At 38.4% G+C, this 15,406-nt stretch overlaps 1 long non-coding RNA gene across 1 annotated transcript in view; it reads left to right on the top strand.

Annotated features, from left to right (window-relative positions):
- The first annotated feature begins 14,267 nt into the window (after positions 1-14,267).
- The window catches only part of LOC145985858 (uncharacterized), a 123,835-nt gene continuing 122,696 nt past the window's right edge, over positions 14,268-15,406 (top strand). The window contains exon 1 of the long non-coding RNA XR_014441460.1: positions 14,268-14,390. This is a non-coding gene — a long non-coding RNA (uncharacterized LOC145985858). The remainder of the gene's footprint in view (positions 14,391-15,406) is intronic.

Here is a 15,406-nt window from a genome sequence, read left to right as displayed (position 1 = left end):
ACTATTCCTGTGATTAACTTAGGGAGGGACCAAAGCTACTCAAATAACAAAAGTACAGAAAACGCAAGACACACCTTCGCCAAGATAGAGAACCTATTAGAAGAATGAAAGGACAGATTAAAATATTAAATTTGATGTGTATCCTTTCGTTAGAATTCCTAGAAAACAATATAATAAACTTGTTCACTACAAGAAAATAATAAAAAAACCTTTGCCCATGGTGGGGATCGAACCCAGGCCTCGCTAATGAAAGTTCTGCACGATAACCAACACACTATCAATAGCACCACATTTTCTTTTTTCCTGTCAGTCTGTTTCCTTCCTCAGCACATGAAAAAGCAAATGCATCTTAATTTCTGATAATTGTCTCATTCTCAATTAATAGAAACCACGTATGTCAAAAATAGACGCATTCTTTCTGTGAAATATCACATGGTCGCACATCATGCTTCTCCGTTTACTGTCATTTGGACATTCACTTGGAAGTTAAAACTTAGCTTTGTGTGTGCGTTTTCACGTGCATGTGTGTGACAAGAGTGGTGTGAACGTGTGTTGGATGTTGTTCTAGGTATTATTTTCGTTCAAAGCATTAATATAACTGTAAAATATAGAACTTAGTGTAATGCAAGGAGTGAAAATATAAACCCAGTCCGTCAGGTTCGTTACCAAACAACATTAAATAAAGAAACGTAACTTGGACCAAGTATTATTCCATGTCGAGAACACGAGACATTACTTGCGAAAATCTTCATCTCGTATTTCTCTTTGGCATCACTGCTCAATTTACAGAAATGTATACCCGTGGCTGGTATACAAGCCGAAGAATTACATTGTTGTTTGGGTTGTCTAGTCACAAGGCACTTGGTGGTCAGACATAGATGGATTGCTTGAGTGCTTCTTCAATAGGGTCGTTACAACCCAGAAGTATCCGTGACTGTACAATTGACTAGATTAGCTACTGTCAAGAGTTGACTGCTTTCGCACGCACCAGCAGCAGCCGAAAGACGATGGCCTCAGGCTTTCTGCCGGTCGCTGAGGGAACCACGGCGGTCATCCTACAGACAGATGGGTGAGGGGCGGAAGGGGCAGTGAAGGGAGGGGCGGCGAGATTGCGAATATCGGAGAGTACTGAGGAACCAGCAAGTTGTTCCTCAATCAGCGTTGCCAATCCCATCAAAATGGTACTAATCCAAGGACAGTTTGATATTTGTTGTCACTTAGCACCCTGCTTTTGACATAATGGTAAAATCTGCAAACGCCAGTCCCTGGGAGAGGAAAAATCGAATTCAATGGAATATGTTTTCAGGAAATAGAAATAATATTATGTCCAATCTTATACTTCACCAGCGGACATGTTTCAAAGGAAAGGGACTATGCCGATTCAGCGGAAAGCTTTTTTACAACCATGCCACGATCCATCTTCTAGTATGTTTTCTTCATCCTACCCGATTTAGTTCGTCAGGAGATTTTGTGGTAGGAAATCGGTGGCACATAGTGGTTCGGATCCCACTTTAATCCAGTCCCGATTAGCCTTACTGTGCATAAAGTGGACTTAAAACAACAAATCAATCCAATCCAGTCCCGATTAGCCTTACTGTGCATAAAGTGGACTTAAAACAACAAATCAATCCAATCCAATCCAAGGAAATCGGTAGAAATTTGGAGGTAAACAATTTTCTCAAACCTTTTTAAGTTCTATGTTGAACTCATGTTGTTTGTTGCACAATTTTAAAAAAAAATTGGGGAAATTTATACTATTACACAACTGTTAAGTATAAGTAAATAAGTTCAATACTCTAGAAAAGTAGATGCAGAATGACAATTATCCGAAAAAAAGTAATTAATAATAAATCCTAGCATAATTTCGAAGTATTAGCAAAACTTTTTGTTATCGAGAATCCACTCGACGACAGGGAGGGAGAAGAAAAATCTGAAATATCGTTAATGTTATTTTCGTCGGTTTGTATAGGTTCACATTTAAATATTTCATAGTTCAAAGTGAGGAGCAAGAGCAACCTTGCCCTACCTTGAGCATAGGTCTGCAGCTAACATAGTAACATAGGATAGTACAAGCGATACGTGTGAATGTAATTGAACGCATACAGGGTAAGTCAAAACGATGGACCTGATTACAAAAATTTATTCTGTGAAATATAATAAACATATGTTATTGTGAGACATGCGTTTCGAAAGGTTGACTTTCAAAGTTTAGTTTCCACGCAGTGTTTCCACTTTCTACCGCTAGGAGTCAGCAGCGAGCAGGAAAATGGCGTTGACTGGTGAACAGAGATCTTTCTGTGTGCTTGATTATCATGTGAACAAGTTTGTGATTAGTGTGTAACGGCATTTCCGTACCAAATATCGGGGAGAACCACGTACGGGCAAGGCCATTCGTAAGTGGTATGAACATTTCAGAGATTCGGGCTGCATCTGTAAACGAAAATCGACTGGCTGTCCGTCGACTGGGGTAGAGACAGTGGAACGAGTGCGCACATGTTTAGTGCGGAGTCCACAGAAGTCCACCTACCGGGCAGCGAGAGAACTTCAACTTCCACAGAAAACTGGCGGGTTCTGCGGAAACGTTTACAAATGAAACCCTACCGCTTGCAACTAGTTCAAGCCTTAAAAGACACTGATTATGCTTTGCGCGCGTCCTTCTGTGCTGATTTCCTCGCATTAATGGAAACGGATGGGTTCTCTGTGAGGTTAATTTACAGTGATGAAGCAACTTTTCACGTTTCAGGGAAAGTGAATAGACACAACGTAAGGATTTGGGGAACTGCTAACCCCCATGAATTTGTGGAACACGAACGTGATTCTCCCAAAGTGAATGCCTTTTGTGCCATTTCCCATGAAAAGATTTATGGGCCCTGTTTCTTCCATGAACGTACTGTGACAGGACTTGTTTTCCTTGATATGCTGCAACTATGGCTCCTTCCACAGCTTGCAGAGGATAGCGCAGATTTCATTCTCCAATTGGATGGTGCCCCTGCGCATTACCATGGCAGCGTTCGGGACCATCTCAATGGGGCATTGGAACAACGTTGGATAGGCCGTGCATCTCCGGAGGATCGACCTCTCCATCATTGGCCACCTCGTTCCCCCGACTTGACCCCATGTGATTTCTTCATGTGAGGTTTTGTCAAGGAATATGTTTACGTACCACCACTTCCAACAACATTGGATGACCTGCGTGCCCGCATCACAGCAGCCATTGATGATATTGACCGCAGCATGCTACACAAGATTTGGCAGGAGATAGACTATCGGCTTGATGTGTGCCGTGTTACGCGAGGTGCTCACATAGAACACTAGTGATTTGTTTGAAAAAAAAAAAAAACTTTGACAGTTTACCTTTCTTAGCACATGTCTCACAATAACATTTGTTTATTATATTACACAGAATAAATGTCTGAAATCGGGTCCATCATTTTGACTTACCCTGTATTTCAAACCTTCCTCTGTATACTATAATTTCTTCCAACACTCCGAAAAAGTCACGAGTCGCCACTGCAGTGAAGTGCATTTAAAAACTAAAAGAACAACACAGTTTTTGTCAAACAAGTTGGTAAAGTCCTCGTGGTAGAAGTTCAGCCTTGTAGCTGCTCTATCACCCATCCCACAAAACTATTTTTTTTAAAAAAATATTTTTTCGTTAGTATTTAACTACTTAATATTGTGCCAATGGAAATGTTTAGCATTCGTTTCAAAACTCTTTACAACGTATGGTCTGTGGACATAATTATTTTTAAATGTTTATCAGCATTCTCAAGATGCAATAAACAGTGGTCTGAATTACTAATGGGCACTGTTACATCAACAGAGTGTACGATAGTTGGATCATCCACCCACCGCGTGTCAGAGTGTCTTGCACAACGCGCTAAGACGCCAGAGGTTCCGGGTTCGAATCCCGACCTGGGCATGGGTGTTCTTTGTGAGTGTCCCTTCATCAACTTCGTCAATATCATCACTCATATTCACATTCGCCAAAAGTGGTAGAAATTGAAGTAAAATAAACAAAATCAATCACTAGTTGTATCATCAACAACAATAACGTCTACTGTTGTTCTAGATGCGCTTGTGATTCAAGTAGGTTTTTTGACTTGCGTCATGCCGAAAGGTTTCCTTAATTATAAAATATAGTTTTGCTACACATGTGTTATGTGTGGAGCAATAGACTCCGAATAGTGTACGGTGTTTTTGACTTGAGTAATCTAATTACAAAAGGTATAAAACACCAGTGCTCCAAGCATTTGTTGCACACTAATGCATCTCATTTCCTAGATAAAACAAGCATGGATTATGTTTTATGGGAACCCGGCTGACTTCATGCAACAGACACAATGCTTCGGACTTGGCGTTCCCACCCGAAATACCCAAGCTACGCCACTGATATCTAACTGGATATTGTTGTAGACTTGTGGTGGCGACAGGCTGTCCATTCCTTATAAATTCTTGCTCAAGAACTATTCATATAAGAGGATCGAGAGCCCTCGACGCCAAATTACGTCGAATAATACATCGCTTCAGAGCTTACTGGATAACCCGATGCCTCTGACGAGGTGTCTTAGGCCCCAAGGGGTATCTGAGCATATAGCCGAGCCTTGTTAGAATAATCAACCGGGTAACGCTCTAGGGTCGGACGTTACAAAATGAATAGTGATTATTCAAATTACCAACTTTAAACAATTAATAATAATTGCCATTTTAATCATTACAATATTAACCTTATATTACTATTTACGAACCTAAATTTGGATATTCCTAAGTTGTAACAATCCCATTGACCCCCCTACAGGATCGTTACAACACAGAAATGTCCGTGACTGTACATATTTTGAACGGACATAAGGTCGAATTGCTCGCATATTCTTGGTACGCGAATCACTCCACGCGGTGAAGTATCAATGTCCGATTATAAAGAACTGTTTCGTAAATTAAGCGTGGCGAAGAACTACCTGCAGGTAGTTATGAGGTCACCAACCAAAAGCATAGCAAATTTTCCGGAAGCGTGGAACATCGTTGCGACAGAAGAAAACCGAAAATTAATGAAACCGGATAGGGTCTCGTAATCACCCAGAAGGAACTGCCGTGTCGATTTAGGAGGGGAAGAAACAAGGCTTTAAAGAGATCGTAACCCTCCGCCGGAAGTGGGGATTCTCCATGGATCCTCCTGACAAATGACAGCCGAGAAATCAGCATCACCACGCCCGCGATTGAGTCAAATTTGACAATCACCTCCCAGGGTCCTCGGAACGCTCTCCCCACCCCCTGGAGTCTAATTAAAAAATGAACTCTCTTTCTATACGAGCATCCCCCGTCTTTTTTGGTGGGGACCAAATGTCTTAGTCAGGCCAAGCGTAGCCTATGCGTCTTCGATCTCTATTCTTTTCTTTCATCCTGGTTCTTTTAGAATGTTTTTGACTCTCTTCTGTTCTTCTTTCACCTGGCAAGACTGTTCTGTTGGCCGAGACGAGGTGGTCTGGTTCAAAGACAACTGCTGCGTCAGGTGACGGAGAAGAGCGTCATGCGGATTGTAACGTTGAAATTGCTTATTAGGTTCAAAGATGCCCAACGTTGCGAAATGTCGGGCGATAGTTCCAGGCATGGGCGTATTTAAGGGGGGGGGGTCAACGGGTCCAACACCGTGGTTCAGTGAAATTACCAGATTACCTGTTCTATCCGCTTGTTCATAAAAATTTCTTCGGACTTATTGTACATTCGAGACTTATATGACGTAATTCCACACACCAGATGGGACTGCTGACAAATATTTGCAATTTTCTGATAGTTTCGGAATTTCTGTGATAAGAAACAGCATTGGCACGGTCAAATCAGTTGTAATTTTCCCCCTCCAATCTTTGTAAAGGAATTTGGTTTTTAAAAACCAAGGAAAACCAGGGAAACGCAGTAGCATTCTCAAGTTGTTTGACACAAGATTAACAGAAAAACAGACAAAGAACCTAATAATACATAAAAGAGCAAATACACTCCAGCCTAAACCCTGTTCGGTTGTGATAGCCCCACCTTAAAATCAGAAACAGTTTTGGGATCAAGAAACTTTCCAGAAATAAATAAAGTAAATTATACTTATTCTTATAAAAGTTAATAATAATAACAAAATAAATAATAAAAATATAAAACCTTAAATATGTATAGAATTAGACACTACAATATTTCTAGCAACAACTGTTAAAAAATAATTCAAATAGAGCCCAACACATATATTTCTCCCGTGCGATGCCCGACACAACTCAAGAAGCAGTGTTGCTAATGGAGCAAATAGAAAAATCGCTGCAGTGCGCCGATGCACAGCTGTTACGTACAACAAGAAAATTAGAGAATTCAGATCTATATAACGTTGAGTTTTAAACGTCACGCATTATACCAGGACTGGGATTAATATGTACTAACAAGTGGCTTTGTATGTAGCTACATACATATGGACTAAAAATTAGCAAAATATGGACTAACACATACGTAAAATTACCAAAAATGCTGCAAGGAAGACTTCTTCATAGTGATTCCTTATTTGAGAGATTTGAAACAAAATAAACAATTTATTATTTTCCATTGCATTAATGCACTGGTGGCATTCTAACTGTTCACTCCCAAAACCCGTCTACACTGATACGGAACTGCAACGACAGATAAAAATACACGACCGACACTACCACTGCTTTGAGAACTAATAACATGCGAACGTGTTAAACCGCAACAATTGGACCACAACACTCCTCGTCAAGCAGTATTATTGCCTCTCTGAGATCGGCGACAGTCGGTTGCCTTTGTTGTACATTTACAAACGATGCCGGCTTCCACAACAATAACAAGTACATATACTGCCACTAGAAGATAAGCTGCGCGTTTTTTTTTCTTTTTATGAACTTGTCACCCATCAAAGCATGGCAATTTTAACACAGAAAACAATATGCATCGCATTAAGCAGCAAAAATGACAGCCTCCTCTATGTAATTTCTACAAGAACACGTGCCGGAGCCAACAGTTGAAATGCTCATGGAGCCACACAACTTATTTCTTTTGAACAATTCCAAAATTATGAAATATGAACAATTTGTGAATTTCCCGAGCTTGGCTATGCAAGGTTTTTGATTTCAACTTTGACAGAAATGGAGGCATTATGGAATTTAACGTTCATTAACAAACACACATTTTCACATACACACACGCACACACAACGTCAAACCGATCAAATACTTAGTATAAAACAAAAATATGGTGCTTCCAATCCAACAAAACTCACCGTCACTTTAACTGCCTTTCTCCTTCCGTGATAGAAATAGTTCTTCATTATTACAGTTGGCAACACTAGTTACTAGCTAGCCAATGAACATGCACTGCATAAAAGAAGCAACCACTTCGTCATGCTATATTACCACATTACCGTCCCTGCCGAACGGTGTGAACCGCAAGCTGGAGCGCTATTCATTTGTTTTCAATGATGTTTGGGCGAGTGTCTCCAGGAATGGAATGACAATATGGCAACAATGGCGAAGATTGGCGAGGAGCGTAGAACACGTGATGCTAAGAGAGAGGGAGACGAAACGAAAATTGGTATGTGCGCAACGGCAAAGATATGTGTGTTGCACTTTACTAAGTAGAATTAAGGAATTTGACAGAGCATCTGAGTATTTGACAGAATAACTAACCACACAAACAGTGACGGATCTACAAATCTTGGGCCCCCTCGCAAAATATTACCAAAGACCTCCCCCCCCCCTCTACCTATCTACCTTTACACAGACGTGTGTAATTTTTTATGTAATGTTGACAAGGCCTACAGGGTGATTCAAAAGTCCCTTAACACTTCCTATAAAAAGTAAAGGAGTTAGGTTGGGTACAGTTGGTCATGATAGAAACAGGTTAGGCCTAGGGGGAACCACATTGGTGTGTTCCAAGCGGACGTCCGCCATATCGAATTCAACTCAATTTTTTTAAAAATGGAAAGTGGGTGATGTGATTGACACTGTTTTCCCACACCTGGAAAATGATACATTTGTTACAATCATGCAGTCTTATGTTTTTCCTGATTAAAGATAGGTTGAAGAAACCTTCGCCACTACATTTCTCGTGATATCCTAGCCTGATTTAATTCTAATGTGACTGCCACGCGGGGAACAAAGGGTGAGTGATCTAAGGTCGGAATTTTTCTGGCTTTGCCCCACTTAAAGCGGCTCTAGGACCCACCCAGCCTCAAATCAAATGGTACCGGGGAGGGGGTGAAGTAAATGCGGTAAGATAGTCGAGATCGAATATATGTCGAGCCCTACCCTCACATACTCTTCATGGCACGTTGCCATGCACAGGGAACTTTAACTTTAACTTTACCTGTGTATTCGTTTCTGTACCCTTGACTAACTACGTTTATTTTTTACATAAGCATATACGAACTCTCTAATCTGTCAATGGCTGAGTATTACTTGTCTTCGCCCCCCCCCCCCCGCACTGCGGAGTTTTGCGGCTTGTAGATCCACCACTGCTCACAAACACCTTTGGCGTATCATCTCACTCCACTAAAAATTAAAATAACACAACTAATTTTATACTCTACCCTCGATCAAAAAGAATTCTTAAATCTCAACGGGATTAAAAATATAATATACGTTATCAGTTTAATATTAAAAATGAATTAAAATCATCAGTATCGTGTGTTTGAACCATAAAAATTATAATTTAAAACTAATAATATATATGATTAATTGATACAATGAATTCAATATTTAAATTAATAATAAAACTCCTACCATAGCCTAAGTGTTTATAGTTTAAAATCAAAACAGTGTCTTGTAAATCACTAATTAATAATGTATATTCCAAAAACATCAAAGGAGATTATTTACACCATTCATTCCCAAAATTAATATTATTTTGAAACTATCCCATGATATTAAAATACAAATTACAATTATTTTTCTATACTAATAATATCGTTAATAATAAATACCTTCAAATTTCTCTGAAATTTTGCACAAAATATCCATTTTCACCTCAAATTTTATATGATTTCAATGCGCCGAGGAAAATTTCTCTTCATGCTGCAATATTGGGTTGACCCGGACCCACCTTGCCCATCCCCGAAAATCGTCACAGTCCTTACTGGACCCGCCACTGTTTGATGGGTAAGAAACCGGAAGAAAGCCTGAATATCCAAACGGCAGACCTATATAGACGCTCCGGGTGGCAACCGTACAATCACCAGCTAAGATATTTCCAGCATCAATTGCCTTCTCTTCTCGAAGGAAAATAAAGGAGGCATTTGTCGTCTTTCAAAAAAAGAATTCCCACTCTTTGTTTTCCCATCAGCGGCCGCTCGGGGCCCCCTGGAAGAGCCATTGAAGGGAAGGAACACAGGACGTCACCACTGAGGGCTTTATAGATGAGAGTACCATTCCTCACCGGAGGCGCAAAACAAATAAATATTTGGCAGAAGGGACCGTTTGCATTCAGGCACTCCAAAATATACTGTGAATTGAAATACAGGAACGATATGGAGGGCGAGTTTACACGACCCAGCCTCCAGCACACGTGAACCTTCTCGCCCAGTGTTTTTGGTAGGTTCGTTTGCTTTACCCGGCGTCCTAGAGCCTGTCGTGTTTGTATATTTTCACGCTGTCACTTGCGCCCAGAGGCCATTCATTCCTTTCAAGTAGGGCCGTTACAATAAATCAAGCTTAAGATGCAGAAAACAAAACACTCACTTACTTTCCTGTAGCCTTGAGGGAGGGAAGTATTTGATCCGTTACTGAATCACCCCTTTCCTTGTCTTTCTTTTTTAACTAGTAGGGGAGAATTCTTAGACTGAACGCAAAATGAAAGGCTCTTCGTTTTGATATTTATTACTTGTTATTTAATAAATCATATAAAGTATAGGTGTATCAATTTTACGACTGGACCATTGATGCAATATATGGCAAGAAAGTTTTTTAAAATAGATGAAGTGGTCACCTGATTTACAATCCCTGTTTTTCATTCGTCAGCATTTTCGTCAACTTTAAGTACAAATCTACTTGAATTCTGCCTGAATATTGTGCAACCTACAAGGACACACATCCATAGGAACTAAATAAGTCAACAAATCGACATGCAAATGGGTCATTCCACGTGAAATCACCCAATTGAAAGACAAAAAGTTGCTTCATAGTCATGGATTTGCTTCATATATTTTTTACTGATAGATACTTGGTCTAATATGACAAATATGTAATATTAGACTTCTTCCACAAATATTTTGAAAGTTACGATTTTTTTAAAATTTAAAGATTTTCAGAAATTGGGTGAACGAACCAACGCACCATGTGACACAAAACATGTCATATTTCGGAAACTATGTGGAGTATTTTGATAATTTAGGTATTCTTGGAGAGCAGGACAGTCCTAACAGAAAATGACAATATTACCACTCTTACGTACTCAGACAGTAGAAAAATCTTTAAATAAATTAAAATGTTGTGATGAAAAAAACATTCCACTTCGGGTAATTGTTTGATAGGGAGTCCCAGGTTTTTTCCACAATGAAAATTGTTACACAGCATAATCAATACATGTCAAACATAATATTAAGAAATCAGAAAGGTAATATTTTTCATAGTAAAAATATCACAGGTTTCAGTATAGGGTGTATGAACCAATTTTCCAATGGCATACAAATGGCCCTAAAACACTCACTAATTACCACTAATATGACTACACATAATATCGTTAGAAATGTTGAATAAGTAGGAGAAGCATTACTATGATGTTCATCGAATTTTGTTCATAGAAATTGTACTAAGACCAGAGCTTTTGTTCAGAATGCATATGGACCAGTCCATAACGAATGTTCCAGCACTGGTTGCTTGACCACTTTTAAAAATTTCAATATTTTTGTTGTTTTAACACATTATGCAGGGATGTTCAAAGCAGACATTATTTTTCTAAAACTTGTCTTTGTTTAAAATTGCTGGCCATTTTTTTTTCATGTGATCGGGTATCTTTAGCCTTTGCAGACAGTTTCGATAATTATGATAGATCAGCTAAAAAAAATGAAATAAAGGTATGGTAAACAACATATTTTTCTTAGATAAAAGACTTGCATCCAAAGATTTGGCAGAAAATATTTGAGCTCTGCTACTGGTTTCTTCTTCTTCATTTTCATTTTTTTAAATTTCAGCCCCATTATCTCTGATGGAGGAACTAAAAAAATGGAATTTGCAGTGTAATATTATATATATCATACCTTACATATCATTTTAAAGCTTAGAAAGTTTCCAACAACATATGTTTCAATATTTTTTGAACATGTTTTCTCTACAAAATCGGACAGGTTGAATACATGACATACTGCAGGGAAAAGTTTTTAAAAGAAGCATTCAAAATACAGGGTGTTTCACTCTCTCACGGCCCCTGGTTTTCGCTTATTATAAAAATCATATTGGTCATAATGTAATGAAATTTTCTATGTACATACCTTGGTGTTCGTGATTACAGTACAGTAACAAAGCAGTGCAGTTATGAGTCGGTACTCAGTGGAACCCATGTCCTGCGCCAGTAAAATCCTTTTCGAAAGTTCTTCTCCTCTCGAAATACCGCTATGATAGCTTTTCCAAGTTCTAAAAAAATTATATGTTAGGAATTTCTTCTGGAGATTTCAAGTGAATCTTCTTGAGGTTTACTTTCGCCGTTTTCTATATATTTGTAATAGTTACGTGGCACAGGAAGTCTATTTTCTATCACGGATGTCTAGCAAACCACACGAAGAATTATTTGAATGCTCTAGAAGGAATTGTAGATATAATTTCAGACATTATGGCAAAATTTCGAAGCAAGAGAATTTTTTAAAATTTAAAACCACAGTGGCTTTTAGACAGTGTTGTGCAGTTTTCTTTAAAAATTATTATTTTTTAAAAAAATATAGGATTTTTAAATGTATTATTTTCTGGTGCTTAATGAACATGCATTGGACAACACAGACTAAGTTTCACCTTTCATTTCAAATGTCTTAGTTCTTCCCCTTTTTGGTCTAATTTCACTATACTATATGCAGATGTCTTTATTACGAGGTGACAGGTTAAACTTAACTATCACTAAGACTATCATGGACTTTAAAAGAAGAACAAAGCCATGTTTCGACAGGGATTCACCCTTACACCCACTGGTTCAGCACGCAGATTGCTAAGCCAAACAGGCCGGTGTTGCGAGGTCCACACAAGAGTTCATTGTTATTTTATAGTTATTAATGTCCCTTCGTTTTCCTTTTCCGACGAGTGTGAACGTGCCGACAGAGGCATTTAAGAATTCTCCCGTACTTCCTTTGTCGGACATTATCGCTACTCGGGAAGATTTAATATGGTGCCATGCGCTTTGAAAGCTGGGAGCGGATTTGGCGCAAAAAGCGGATTTTCTTCTTGTTAAGGAAATTAAGTTAAAAGCTGCGGCTCGATTAAGTGTCGCGATAAATTGCTGTTTCTGATCGGCGGCGGTTGATAAACAAATAAAGCCAATTAACAACAAATTTAGGCGGCCATATTTTTGCTTTGGAGGTGAGCGATATTAAGAAAAAGGCGTTTCGTGGCGATGGCTGGAGTTGTCGCATAAATATGTCCCGGAGCAGGTTCCCCTTGCCATCACTGCGTGTGGGTATCGTTAACAACGTGCATAAGTAAATTGATCACCTGTAAGTGGGCAAGTGAGTGCTGAAAATGTTACCCCCAAAAGTGAATCACAAACTTTGCGCGTCACACTTCCATTACAGCACACCCTTGAAAATTGACGTTAGGCACGCCAGTAAGGTCAACATTACCTTTTTAAACTTAAAATACCAATAATAATAACATGGTAATATAATTTCTTCTAGTTCATTGTACCAGAAACCGGTCTCTTTGACGATAAGCCGGCTTGGTTGCCGAATGCATTGAGTGGCCAACATTCGATCTTGCCATCGCAGTACCCGAGTTCGAGTTCCGTCCTTGGCGTGAGACCCTCCTCTAGTGTCATTGTGGGGAAACAAGGAGGGGGACATTTTAGTATGACAACGACTGCAGTTCGAAGAAACTGTGGACAGGCATTAAAAAGAATGGACTATCCCGGCTAAATCGGGACGGGACGTCTTGTAACTTTGCAATGGCTACAAAGAGGAGTATGGAGCCTGCATTTTCAAATTCAGTTCTAAAAAAATATAAATATATATATTTTTAATATTTCGAGGTCGCTATGGAAATTTCCATTACCTTCTCTTTAAATAATAAAGAGTTCAATATGTATTTTTTTATGTTTGTGTGTTTTCTGTATCACATGTATCATTAAATCAGAATAATAAACATGCCATTCTAAATGTTTTCACTGTTGCTAATCGAATTTTGCTAATCGAATTTTAAAATCTGCTGCGATATGGTACAATCGGCCATATACGACAACAATGTATAATATAGTTATTCATGCTGTTACCTATAGAGCCTTCTTTGCAAAGAACATTCCAGCACAAGAACTTGTATGAAGTAATAAATTTGATACTTTAAGATCTTATTTCAAAATGTGCAGCTTCATGTTAGTTGGATTCATGGTTTTCTTAGACCGTGTTTACTAAAATAAAAGGCTGGATCCTGACAAAAAGGGACTGGCGCCTGAATTAATATTTTAGTTTCTTATCTACCGCTGGTTATAAAAATAAAAGTACCAAATATTGAGGACTTCAGGCTTCTGGAGCCTGCATCTCTTCAAAAAGAATCCATTAATTTATGCGAGGACAAATTCGAAATTTTTGAAAAATCTGAAAAATCGTCATTATTTTCGTAGATTTTTTTATAGGTTCACATTAGAACATTTCATAGTTCGAGGCACCCCTTGGGCATAGGCATCTTTGTATTCGTGCATGTAATTGAGCAACTGTAAGAGAGGGGAAAATTACAAAATACACAAATGCAAGCTATGCTGTAGCTGTCAACGTATGATTAGTTGGAAGAACAGATCGCCTAAGCCACTTGTAGCAACATGCTCTATTTTTCTTGGAGATATTGCGACCCCGAAAAAAAAATGCGTTATTGTGTGCTTTATCGGTGTTCGTTTTCCAGCGCCTCGGCTATTAATAATCGCCTTACTTCTGCGGTTACTTCCGGGCGACAAACAAAACACGATCGAACGAGACGTGGGTGCTGATGACGTCGAAGATAACGTCAAACACTAAGCTCCGCCCCAGTGTCCCATTTATTCCACGCCTTTCTGGACCTTTGGCGACGCACGACAATAGCGACAAATGTGGCACCTTTGTGAACTACAAGGTAGAAGAGGTGTGTGGAAAACTTTGTGTGATTTATAATTTCTTTACTATTTATGAAACATTGTTTTTAATGTAAAAATCGGTCTATAATAATTGAAAGGTTCGAGTGTAAAACATGGTAAGTGACATTTCTGAGTTCATTAAGAGAAAATGTTATTAGAAGATACTCTGTAGATAAATTGTTTTCGTGTTGTGTTCACCAATTTCAGAAGTCTTCACTGAGTCCCATGCAAATTGCATGACATGGCAATTTCACTCGAAAATTGAAGGATGGCACATTTTACTTTGTAATAAAAAATTACCAAAATGTCACTTACCATGTTTTACACCCCAGCCCTTCAATTTATTTATCGAAGTTCGTAGAAGAAACTAATACAACACTAATTAGAATGCTAGTTTCTGGATCAGTAAGATTGCATAGAAAATTCGTTTGTTTTTTTTAAAAAAAAATAACATTTGCACAAAATGTTTCTATTTTCATCTTTCTTTCCTCTGTTTCATTCTCCCTCTGTCCTTCCCTATTCATCATCTCTTTCCTCTTTCTTAAAAATTACCGCAGTTATACATAAAAAATACATTAATGATAACCATGTATTATATAAAAAATATTTAATTTCTTAAATTGATCAATGCATTCAAATGATGATAGCTTTTCCTGGAACTAAAAATCACCAAAATGTGCAAATTTAAAAAAATTGCTTATGACCTAAAACTTCCATAAATTTACCCTAAAACATTAATTATACCATAATTACAATAATAGTAGTATAAATTAATTAATTGATCTATTGAAAGAAACAAGTATAGTTAGTGCGATTTGAAAATATATTGGCCCCTACTTACAATATACAATTGCTATTTTCAAATATAATCTACAGCAGTGGTTCTCAAACTATTTTCTCATTGTACCCTTTAGTCGTAGCTAAACGTCTAATGTGTAAAAACCCCCACCATAGGGTTTCTCCGAAAGTGGGTTTTGCAGATTTTTTTTTTTTTTTTTTTTTGGCTGCCTGATTGGTGGGGAGTTTTTATATATGTTGCAGGAGTGTATCTGCAATAGAGCAAAATGGCATTCGGGCTGTATGTGGAAAGATGGTAAACAAGTTAACATTAGAGTCCTACGTTTATTATTTT

The sequence above is a fragment of the Lepisma saccharinum genome, chromosome 3 (genome assembly GCF_977018435.1).
Source record: "Lepisma saccharinum chromosome 3, izLepSacc3.1, whole genome shotgun sequence".
In the NCBI taxonomy this organism is placed as follows: domain Eukaryota; kingdom Metazoa; phylum Arthropoda; class Insecta; order Zygentoma; family Lepismatidae; genus Lepisma; species Lepisma saccharinum.
The sequence above is the reverse complement of the archived record's forward strand: the minus strand, read 5'-3'. Positions and strand labels throughout refer to the sequence as shown.